The sequence below is a fragment of the Rana temporaria genome, chromosome 9 (genome assembly GCF_905171775.1).
Source record: "Rana temporaria chromosome 9, aRanTem1.1, whole genome shotgun sequence".
In the NCBI taxonomy this organism is placed as follows: Eukaryota; Metazoa; Chordata; class Amphibia; order Anura; family Ranidae; genus Rana; species Rana temporaria.
Genome location: NC_053497.1, coordinates 171,231,680 through 171,244,112, shown reverse-complemented (window position 1 = coordinate 171,244,112; position 12,433 = coordinate 171,231,680). Strand labels below are relative to the sequence as shown.

General features: G+C 52.1%; 2 protein-coding genes across 4 annotated transcripts in view; one reads left to right on the top strand and one right to left on the bottom strand.

Annotated features, from left to right (window-relative positions):
- Positions 1–12,089, bottom strand: part of LOC120914343 — a 37,891-nt gene extending 25,802 nt beyond the window's left edge. The window contains exon 1 of the mRNA XM_040325008.1: positions 11,931–12,089. The gene's annotated coding sequence lies outside the window, so the exon portion shown is untranslated. The remainder of the gene's footprint in view (positions 1–11,930) is intronic.
- Positions 1–12,433, top strand: part of LOC120914344 (olfactory receptor 6C4-like) — a 56,880-nt gene that overhangs the window by 19,585 nt on the left and 24,862 nt on the right. The gene's annotated exons all lie outside the window — the stretch shown is intronic.

Here is a 12,433-nt window from a genome sequence, read left to right as displayed (position 1 = left end):
GTTCTTCAGCTCCTGTGACCCGATCGCGGGACACCGGCGGCAATCGGGTCACGGAGCTTTGGACCGGGTCGCACACGTGACCCACAGCTGGGCTCTTAAAGTTGTAGATTATGGACATGGTATTGCATCTTTGCGATTTAACTTGACAGATAGTAACCCACATTTAAAACTTCAGTTTTGCCACGTTTACATGCCGCGTTTGCATTTAAAAAAAAAAATGTAAAAGTTTTTTTTTTTGTTAAAATGCCCAAAAACGGAAGAAAGCCTATAAATGAAGCGCTGCTAAATGCATGTTACCGCGTTTAGCCTCTGAAACGTGGAAATCTTCGGCGTTGAATGCAACTGCCTATAAACAGCAATAAACAAGACTGTGTACATCAGGCATGTCCAAAGTCCGGCCCGCGGGCCAGTTTTGAACGGCCTGCCTGGTTATCTACACATATATATCTGTTGTGGCCCCCCGACTATCTCTCAGCGCCGGGGGCCACAAAAGATATATATACCTTATTTATCGGCCGATCCCTGCTACCTGTCAGGTGAACGAGCGCCGCTGTAATAGCCCGAGCCCAGTGTACTCGGCTAGGCTCGGCTCCGCTCGTACTCCCGCCATTGGACACGTGTTGTGTCCATCATAGAAGCCGGGCCAATGGGCGGTACTGCGAGAGGAGCCGAGTACAGCCGAATACACAGGACATCCGGCTCCTATCTCGGCGGCAAAATTTAAAACGTATAAGGCACAGCTGGCTGCAGATGGACACTTGGGCACGGCTTTGCTGCAGATGGAATTTTAATGGTTCAAATGATCGGCCCTCGAGCATGTTCACTTGATCAAATCTGGCCCTCTTTGAAAAAAGTTTGGACACCCCTGGTGTACATGTTCACATAGGACAGTGTTTCTCAATTCCAGGCCTCAGGCCCCCCCAACAGGTCAGGTTTTCAGGATTTCCCTCAGATGAAAAGGCTGTGGTGATTACTAAGGCAGTGAAACTGATCAAATCACCTGTGAAAAATAATGGAAATCCTGAAAACCTGACCTGTTGGGGGGGCCTGAGGACTGGAATTGAGAAACACTGACATAGGATAACATTGAATGAGTTCAGGGGCAGTTTATAGAATATATATGTGTCTTTTTAATTTTTGCTAAAAAAAATTTCAAAACCGCAGAGGTGATCAAATACCATTAAAAGAAAGCTATTTGTGGGGGGAAAAATGAAAAAAAATTATAATTTTGGTACAGTGTTGTATGACCGCGCAATTGTCATTCAAAGTGTCCAGTAAGCAAGTGGTTAAAGTAGTTGTAATTTTATTTTATTTTTTAACCACTGAAGCCCTGTACATACAATCGGATATCTGATGGAATCTAATCTGATGGATTTTTTCGTCGGATATCCGATGAAGTGGACTTTCATCGGTCTTGCCTACACACCATCAGTCAAAAATCCGACCGTGTCCAAAGCAGTGACGTAAAACACTACGACGTGCTGAGAAAAATTAAAGCGGTGGTTCCCCCTTAAAAACAACTTTTTTTTTTCCACTGCCCCCCCACATTCCATCACGATTAAGGCACATATTTTTTTTTTGCTGCTGTACATACCTTACTACAGCATATTCACCCGTGCATCCGGGTTGCGAGTCCCGCGGGAGTGGGCGTTCCTCACATGGTGTTGATTGACGTTTTGCCCAAAAACGAGCTCTCTCCCCGTCGCGTAAGCCGCGTCACGGTTGGCGAAAGGAGCCGAACGGCGAGTCGGCGCTATACTGCGCATGCGCATCGCCGTTCGGCTCCTTTCGCCAATCGTGACGCGGCTTACGCGACGGGGGGAGAGCTCGTTTTTGGGCAAAACGTCAATCAACACCATGTGAGGAACGCCCACTCCCGCGGGACTCGCAACCCGAGTTGTTTTTAAGGGGGAACCACCGCTTTAAGTTCAATGCTTCCGAGCATGCTTCGACTTGATTCTGAGCATGCGTGGATTTTCGACTGATGGATACCTCACGTGTGGCTTGAGCACCGTTTTCATATGCGGGAGCTGCTCACATATGCGGTCGCTTGTGTTCGTGAGCTCAGCGGGACGAGGTGCGTTTAAAAAAATGCTTTTTTCTAATTTTACCTTTTATTTACATAGGTTCTTTAAAAAAAAAAAAAAATTGCGTCACTTCTATTCCCATTACAAAGAATGTAAACATCCTTTGTAATAAAAAAACATGACAGGACCTCTTAAATGTGAGACTTGGGGTCAAAAGGACCTCAGATTTCATATTTACACTAAAATGCAATAAAAAAAAGTTGTCATTTAAAAAAAATCCCTTTAAGAACTATGGGCAGAAGTGACGCTTTGACGTCGCTTCCACCCTGCTATGGTATGAAGACGGGTGGCCATCTTCCCCTCACTCGTCTCCATACCCAGCCATCAGAATGACCCGATCGCCTCCGCAGCTGCCGACGGCTCTGGTAAGCAGGGGAGGGCACAGGAGAGCGGCGGGAGTTGGGCCCTCTCCCACCACCGATAAAAGTGATCTTGCGGCGAATCCGCCGCAGAGACCACTATTATCGGAAACCGGACCGCCCGCTGAAGAGGATACCTGGGTTATGGTAGCTAGCTGCTGCCATAAAAAAGATATCCCTCTTCAAACAGAAAACTTATATCGGCGTGCGGCGGTCCAAAAGTGGTAACAGGTTTATATTTACCTGCTTTTTGCAATGGAATTGCACATGGCGACCTCAAATCCACTTTTTTTGGGCCTCCCGTTGGCGCTTCTGGCTCCTCCTCTCTGGCGATTGCCAGAGAGGAGGAGCCGCTTTCTATGGGGGCACTTGCGCAGGCTCGATAGCGAGCCAGGCTTTATGTGTCCATAGAGACAGACATCGGGACTCTGCCTCACCCCCGAGGCTCCCTCGTCGCTGGCTTTGATTGACAGCACTGAGAGCCAATGGCTCCTGCTGCCTCAGCAAAGTCAGCGAGGCCAGAAAGTGAGGGGAGAGAGGCGCTGAAGACAGGCACAGCTCTGGAGGGTGGGGCAATGCCTAAACATTTATTTTTACCTTAATGCTAGAGCTGCACAATTATTCGTAAAAAAATCGTGATCTCGATTCAACCCCCCCCCCCCCCCCCTGAGGATCTCCAATACAGAGTTTGCTGATTCTTTCATATAACATATATATAGTGGAGAGACTTCTCTGCTCACTGCCAAGTTCTTAACAGGAAACATTGTAACTAATGTTTCCTTCTTAGATCAAAGGGATAAACTGTGTGGCCCGGATTCACAAAGCACTTACGCCGACGTATCTGGAGATACGAAGCGTAAGTGCAAATATGCGCCGTCGTATCTGTGTGCCGTGCCCACAAACCGAGATACGCCTAAAAATAGGCTTCATCCGAGCGAAGTAACTTGCCTACGCCGGCGTATCGTGGGCGCATATTTACGCTGGATGCAAGTGGCGCGTCCATTGATTTCCTATTCAAATAGGGAGATGAGTGAGATACGCCGATTCACGAACGTACTTGCGCCCGGCGCATAATATACACGGTTTGTGTAAGTCGTACGTCCGACGTAAAGTTATTCCCCATATAGGAGACGCAACCCATGCAAAGGTATGGACCAGGGAACACAGCCGTCGTATCTTATGTCGTTTACGTTGTACGTGAATATGACTAGGCGTAGGTTACATTCGCGGCGTAGGCAGTGATCCGTCGTATCTTAGGGAGTACTTCCGACGCAATTCTGAGCATGCGCAGTGGGATGCGTCCACGGGACGGCGCATGCGCCGTTCATTATTCGTATCTTTATGGCGCTTGGCCCATCATTTACATGTGGTCATGCCTCATTTGCATGGCTCACGCCCACTTCCACTTACGCCTGGGAAACCCAGCGCAGATTTGGCAGCACTGGCTTTGTGAATCCAGTGCTTGCCTATCTGCGCTACTTCGGCGTAGCCTATATGAGATACACTACGGCGGCATAAATATGCGCCGATGTATGTGAATCCGGGCCTGTGTGTGTGTTCGGGCACCAAGTTTGTAACAACATGAAACATTGTAACTAACTTTAGAGCAAAGTCTGTGTGTAAATGCAGAAAGTTTAACCACTAAGAGCCCATTCACACAGGGACGACTTTGGATCCGACTTCAAGTCACCCCAAGTTGCGCTGCATGAGAAAATCAATGTAAGTAAATGGAGCCGTCTTCATACACACTACTGCAGTCGCTCCGACTTCAAAAAAGGTTCCTGTACTACTTCAATCCAACTTCTAGGCGACTTGTACCCATTGATTTCAATGGAAGTCGCCTCATAAGTCGGGATCACTGTCTTAACTGAAGCAACAATACAGGGAGAGAACATACATTTCTCAGGCAAACCCCTCCCTCCCACAGAGCCGATTGTTGTTTGATTGGCCACTGGAAAGCCGCCTGTCTTGGAGGCGACTTGAAGTTGCCTGAGAGCCGGTTCACACTGGGGCGACCTGGTATCCAACTTCAAGACGCCCCAAGTCGGGCGGTCGAGAAAATGAATGGGAGCCGTCTTAATGTACACTACTGAAGTCGCTCTGACTTAAGAAAAGGTTCCTGTACTACTTCAATCCGACTTCTAGGCGATTTGTACCCATTGATTTCAATAGAAGTCGCCTCCAAGTCAGATCCCCGTTCACAGTGAGGCAACTTTACAGGAAGTCACCCCAGTGTGAACCTGTTCTAAGGCAAACTCTTCCCTCCCACAGGGAATAAAAAAAAAACGCATGGTTTCCCCTTCAGGAGCATACCAGGCCCTTAGGTCTGGTATGGATTTCAAGGGGAACACCCTACATAAAAAAAAATAAAAATAAAATGGCGTGGGGTTTCCCCCCCCAAATCCTTATCTGACCACGCAGACCGGTCGGTCAGGAAAGGGGGTGGGGACGCCCCCCCACTGAGCCGTACCAGGCGGCATGCCCTAAACATGGGGTGGGTGCTTTGGGGCAGGAGGGCGCCCTGTTGCCCCACCCTAAAGCACCTTGCCCCCATGTTGATGGGGACAAGGGCCTCTTCCCGACAACCCTGGCTGTCAGTTGTCGGGGTCTGCGGGGGCCCCCAGATCCCGGCCCCCCCACCCTATGTGAATGAGCATGCGGTACATCGTACATCCTACCCATTCACCTGGTGGAAGAAAAACGTCAATAAAAACACACTACACAGGTTTTTAAAGTAGTTTATTAGGCAGCTCCGGGGGTCTTCTTCCGACTTCTCCCTTCTGCCGGGCACCACCGCTGTCTTCTTTCAACAGAGGGGGCCCGGTCTTCTGCGTCACCTTCTTCCCTCTTCTTTGATGTTGACCCAACGCTCCCGCTTTAATGCCGGGTGTGTGCCGATTTATATAGGCCTCTTATGACGTCACAGTCCCAGCATGCTCCGGGTGACCCCCCGAAGTCGGAAGACCCCCCCGAAGTCTGAGGAAGACCTGGCCCCCGCTGGTAAAAAGAGCTGAAAGAAGAAGCAGTGGTGCCCGGCAGAAGACCCCCGGAGCTGCCTAATAAACTACTTTAAAAAACCTGTGTAGTATTTTTTAATGGACATTTTTCTTCCACCAGGTGAATGGGTAATAGTACGATGTACCCCATACTCATTCACATAGGGTGGGGGGCCGGGATCTGGGGGCCCCCCTGCGGTGTCACATTTGGCACCTTTCAGGGGGGAGGGGGGTGCAGATACCTGTATAATACAGGTATTTGCACCACTTCCGGGTATTGACTCCCGCCCCTTTGTGTCACCCCCGCACCCCCCCGTTGTGTTGTGGGAAACCCACGGCTCCCAGAACACAGCGGGGACCAGTGAGGACGACGCAGCCCAACTCACGCATGCGCAGTAGGGAACCGGGCAGTGAAGCCACAGCCCCGAGGATGGCGGCAGGGAAGGCCGAGAGCCGAGCGGTTGCTCGCCCTCAGGTGCCAACGTCGCGGGCGACTTGGACAGGTAAGTGTCCAATTTTTAAAAGTCAGCAGCTGCAGTATTTGTAGCTGCTGGCTTTTTTTTTTTATTTCAGGTGAATCCCCGCTTTAAAGGGGTTGTAAAGGTTCGTTTTTTATTTTCTAAATAGGTTACTTTAAGCTAGTGCATTGTTGGTTCACTTACCTTTTCCTTCCATTTCCCTTCTAAATGTTTTTTTTCTTTGTCTGAATTTCTCACTTCCTGTACCTCCTCAGTAATCTGTTCTTAATGACTTTCCACCGCTCAGATGATGGTGGAAAGCTTACTGAGGAGAAACAGGAAGTGAGAAATTCAAACAAAGAAAAAAAAACATTTAGAAGGGAAATTGAAGGAAAAGGTAAGTGAACCAACAATGCACTAGCTTAAAGGAACCAATTTAGAAAAAAAAGACAAACCTTTACAACCCCTTTTTTTTATTTTTTTTTTAAATCAAAAACAAAGTTTATTGGAGAAAAAGAAGATACAATCAAGTCAAATATACAGACAGTCCAATAGTAATTGCAGCATAAGAGAGGGGAGGGACAGTAGGGACTTTACAACCCCTTTAAGTCAAAATTAATATTTTTTGCTAGAAAATTACTTGAACCCCTAAACATTATGTGCCAGATCCTCAAAGAAGTTACGCTGGCGTATCTATTGATACGCCGCGTAACTTCTAGGATGCTCCGGCGTATCTTTGTTTTGTATCCACAAAACAAGATACGCCTGAAGCTGGGCTAGATCCGACTGGCGTACGCCTTAGTACGCCATCGGATCTAAGTTGCATATTTACTCTGGCCGCTAGGTGGCGCTTCCGTCGAATTCCGCGTCGAGTATGCAAATTATCTAGATACGCGAATCCACAAACATACACCCGGCGCTTTTTTTTTTTACGTAGTTTCCGTAAGGCTTTTTCATTTACCCCTGCTGTATGAGGCGTACTCAATGTTAAGTATGGTCGTCGTTCCAGCGTCGAATTTTGAATTTTTTACGTTGTTTGCGTAAGTCGTTCGCGAATAGGGCTTTGCGTAGAATGACGTTCACGTCGTAAGCATTGGCTTGTTGCGGGTTAATTTTGAGCACGCGCACTGGGATACCCCCACGGACGCTGTTAAAAAAAAAAAAAAAACGTCATTTACGTTGGGTCAAGACGTATTAACACGAAACACGCCCCCATCTCATCCATTTGAATTGTGCGCACTTACGCCGCCAAAGTTACACTACGCCGCAACTTACGGCGAAAATTCTTTCAGGATACAGAAAATAAGCTGTAAGTTACGGCGGCGTAGTGTATCAGACATACGCTACGCCGGACGGATGCGCCAGGGTACGTGGATCTGGCCCTATATATATTTTAGCAGAGCCCCTAGGGAAGAAAATGGCAATTGCTGCCACATTTTATGTCACACTGTATTTGCCCAGCGGTCTTTCAAATGCAATGTTTGGGGAAAAAATACACTACAATGAATAAAAAAAAAAAGAAACACTAAAGTTAGCCCAATTTTTTTGTTTTAATGTGAAAGATGATGTTACGCCGCGAAAATCGTGATCTATCTTCTAAGCACAAAATATAGCGATTCTCATTTTAGCCAGAATTGTGCACCTCTATTTAATGCAAATGAATGAATTAGACCCGGTTCACACTGGGGCTCAGCCGCCTGACGAGTCGCGTCCCATTCAATGCAATGGAACCGTTCTAATAGGAGCAAGTCGCTCGACTTAGAAAAAAGGTTCCTGTATGACTTTGGGGGCGGCTTGCATTGACTTCTATACAGAAGTTGTTTTGCAAGTCGCCTCTGAAGTCGTCCTCAGGACTTTGAGAGGTGCCAAAAAGCAATATAACAGGTGCATCTCCTGCCTGGACACTCCTCTCTTCCTCCACCTCCGCCACCTGGCGCTCCTCTCTTCCTCCACCTCCTGGCGCTCCTCTCTTCCTCCACCCCAGCCACTCCTCTCTTCCTCCACCTCCGCCACCTGGCGCTCCTCTCTTCCTCCACCTGGCGCTCCTCTCTTCCTCTGCCACCTGGCGCTCCTCTCTTCCGCCACCTCTCCCCTCCTCTCTTCCTTCACCACTCACCTCTACCTGACACTCCTCTCTTCCACCACCTCCTTTACCTGACGCTCCTCTCTTCCTCCACCTTCTTTACCTGACGCTCCTCTCTTCCTCCACCTCCTCTACCTGACGCTCCTCTCTTCCTCCACCTCCTCTACCTGACGCTCCTCTCTTCCTCCACCTCTCCCCTCCTCTACCTGACGCTCCTCTCTTCCTCCACCTCCTCTACCTGACACTCTCTTCCTCCACCTCTCACCTCCTCTACCTGATGCTCCTCTCTTCCTCCACCACTCACCTTTACCTGACGCTCCTCTCTACCTCTACCTGACGCTCCTCTCTTCCTCCAACACTCACCTCTACCTGACGCTCCTCTCTTCCTCCACCTCCTCTACCTGACGCTCCTCTCTTCCTCCACCTCCTCTACCTGACGCTCCTCTCTTCCTCCACCTCCTCTACCTGACGCTCCTCTCTTCCTCCACCTACTCTACCTGACGCTCCTCTCTTCCTCCACCTCCTCTACCCGATGCTCCTCTCTTCCTCCACCTCCTCTACCTGACGCTCCTCTCTTCCTCCTCTACCCGATGCTCCTCTCTTCCTCCACCTCCTCTGCCCGATGCTCCTCTCTTCCTCCTCTACCCGATGCTCCTCTCTTCCTTCACCTCCTCTGCCTGACGCTCCTCTCTTCCTCCACCTGATGCTCCTCTCTTCCTCCACCTGACGCTCCTCTCTTCCTCCACCTGACGCTCCTCTCTTCCTCCACCTGACGCTCCTCTCTTCCTCCACCTCTCACCTCCTCTACCCGACGCTCCTCTCTTCCTCTACCTGACGCTCCTCTCTTCCTCCACCCGACGCTCCTCTCTTCCTCTACCTGACGCTCCTCTCTTCCGTCACCTCCTCTACCTGATGCTCCTCTCTTCCTTCACCACTCACCTCCTTTACCCGATGCTCCTCTCTTCCTCCACCTCTCACCTCCTCTACCTGACGCTCCTCTCTTCCTCCACCTCTCACCTCCTCTACCTGACGCTCCTCTCTTCCTCCACCTCCTCTACCTGACGCTCCTCTCTTCCTCCACCTCCTCTACCTGACACTCCTCTCTTCCTCCACCTTCTCCACCTGACGCTCCTCTCTTCCTCCACCTTCTCCACCTGACGCTCCTCTCTTCCTCCACCTGACGCTCCTCTCTTCCTCCACCTGACGCTCCTCTCTTCCTCCACCTGACGCTCCTCTCTTCCTCCACCTGACGCTCCTCTCTTCCTCCACCTGACGCTCCTCTCTTCCTTCACCACTCACCTCATTTACCCGATGCTCCTCTCTTCCTCCACCTCTCACCTCCTCTACCTGACGCTCCTCTCTTCCTCCACCTCCTCTACCTGACGCTCCTCTCTTCCTCCACCTCCTCTACCTGACGCTCCTCTCTTCCTCCACCTTCTCCACCTGACGCTCCTCTCTTCCTCCACCTGACGCTCCTCTCTTCCTCCACCTGACGCTCCTCTCTTCCTCCACCTGACGCTCCTCTCTTCCTCCACCTGACGCTCCTCTCTTCCTCCACCTCTCACCTCCTCTACCTGACGCTCCTCTCTTCCTCCACCTCCTCTACCTGACGTGCCTCTCTTCCTCCACCTCCTCTACCTGACGCTCCTCTCTTCCTCCACCTCCTCTACCCGATGCTTCTCTCTTCCTCCACCTCCTCTACCCGATGCTCCTCTCTTCCTCCTCTACCCGATGCTCCTCTCTTCCTCCACCTCCTCTACCTGACGCTCCTCTCTTCCTCCTCTACCCGATGCTTCTCTCTTCCTCCATCTCCTCTACCCGATGCTCCTCTCTTCCTCCTCTACCCGATGCTACTCTCTTCCTTCACCACTCACCTCCTTTACCCGACGCTCAGCTCTTCCTTCACCTCCTCTGCCTGACGCTCCTCTCTTCCTCCACCTGACGCTCCTCTCTTCCTCCAACTGACGCTCCTCTCTTCCTCTACCTGACGCTCCTCTCTTCCGTCACCTCCTCCACCTGACGCTCCTCTCTTCCTCCACCTCTCACCTCCTCTACCTGACGCTCCTCTCTTCCTCCACCTCCTCTACCTGACGCTCCTCTCTTCCTCCACCTCCTCTACCTGACGCTCCTCTCTTCCTCCACCTCCTCTACCTGACGCTCCTCTCTTCCTCCACCTCCTCTACCTGACGCTCCTCTCTTCCTCCACCTCCTCTACCTGACGCTCCTCTCTTCCTCCACCTCCTCCACCTAACGCTCCTCTCTTCCTCCACCTGACGCTCCTCTCTTCCTCCACCTGACGCTCCTCTCTTCCTCCACCTCCTCTACCTGACGCTCCTCTCTTCCTCCACCTGACGCTCATCTCATCCTCCACCTCCTCTACCTGACACTCCTCTCATCCTCCACCTCCTCTACCTGACGCTCCTCTCATCCTCCACCTCCTCTACCTGACGCTCCTCTCTTCCTCCACCTCCTCTACCTGACGCTCCTCTCTTCCTCCACCTCCTCTACCTGACGCTCCTCTCTTCCTCCACCTCCGCTACCTGGCGCTCCTCTCTTCCTCCACCACCTGGCGCTCCTCTCTTCCTCCACCTCCGCTACCTGGCGCTGCTCTCTTCCTCTACCTGACGCTGCTCTCTTCCTCTACCTGACGCTGCTCTCTTCCTCTACCTGGCACTCCTCTCTTCCTCCACCTCTAACCTCCTCTACCTGGCGCTCCTCTCTTCCTCCACCACTCACCTCCTCTACCCGACGCTCCTCTCTTCCTCCACCTCCGCTACCTGGCGCTCCTCTCTTCCTCCACTACCTGGCGCTCCTCTCTTCCTCCAGCTCCTCTACCTGACGCTCCTCTCTTCCTCCAGCTCCTCTACCTGACGCTCCTCTCTTCCTCCAGCTCCTCTACCTGACGCTCCTCTCTTCCTCCAGCTCCTCTACCTGACGCTCCTCTCTTCCTCCAGCTCCTCTACCTGACGCTCCTCTCTTCCTCCAGCTCCTCTACCTGACGCTCCTCTCTTCCTCCAGCTCCTCTACCTGACGCTCCTCTCTTCCTCCAGCTCCTCTACCTGACGCTCCTCTCTTCCTCCAGCTCCTCTACCTGACGCTCCTCTCTTCCTCCAGCTCCTCTACCTAACGCTCCTCTCTTCCTCCAGCTCCTCTACCTGGCGCTCCTCTCTTCCTCTACCTGGCGCTCCTCTCTTCCTCTACCTGGCGCTCCTCTCTTCCTCTACCTGGCGCTCCTCTCTTCCTCTACCTGGCGCTCCTCTCTTCCTCTACCCGACGCTGCTCTCTTCCTCTACCTGACGCTGCTCTCTTCCTCCACCTCTAACCTCCTCTACCTGGCACTCCTCTCTTCCTCCACCTCTCACCTCCGCTACCTGACGCTCCTCTCTTCCTCCTCTACCTGACGCTCCTCTCTTCCTCCTCTACCTGACGCTCCTCTCTTCCTCCATCTCCTCTACCTGACGCTCTTCTCTTCCTCCACCTCCTCTACCCGAAGCTCCTCTCTTCCTCTACCTGACGCTCCTCTCTTCCTCCACCTGACGCTCCTCTCTTCCTCCACCTGACGCTCCTCTCTTCCTCCACCTGACGCTCCTCTCTTCCTCCACCTGACGCTCCTCTCTTCCTTCACCACTCACCTTCTTGCCCCGGTGCTCATCTCCTCCCCTGACCCTCCTCAGCCCATGGGCACGTTTCCCCTCAGGTGGTGGAGGACAGTCGGGTCACACTTGGCTCCTATGATGGAGGGGATACACTGAGTGTGGGTGTTTATACCTCTATATCCCCTCCCCCCATATGTCTGTCACACTCCATGCAGCCCCGGAAATCAGCTGCCCCTCACCCCCCAGGCTGGTGTCATGTGCCCTCCGCTCCCCCTCTCCTCCCTAAGGGGTAAACAATCCCCCTGGTGGGGTAAATTCTTTCATACCGACCCCGCACACAAGGAGCCTCACCTGCCGCCATGCACCGTCCTCCCCTCCTCTCCCCCCCGGAGGGGGGGTGTCTCCGGCTCCTCTCACAGCTCACCGCGGGGCAACCGCTCACCTGCAGCGTCCATCGCTCAGCAGTCATCCACGCAGGGGGCGTGGCCGGACGCGCCGGAAGGCGATTGGCTGCGGCGCACAGGCGCTGCTGCTACGCGGGGGCCGCTGGGAAAGGCGCGTGCCCCACGCCGGAGCAGATGGCTGAGCGTGCGCGCGCGACCTCCCTCTCTCTGGAGAGGGCCGGGGGTCAGGTGATCCTCAGCGACCAATCAGGAATGGGCTCGGGAAAAAAAGCGGCGGAGTCTCCTGTGGTGAATGGTGAGAGGAGGCGCTGTGCAGACGAGGCAGCGACTAAGCCGTATAAATGTATGGAAAGTGGGCAGAGATTATAGAGATATGGAGAGAAAGGGATACAGATGTTTCATTTATGTAACATATATATACATATATATGTATATACATATATATATATA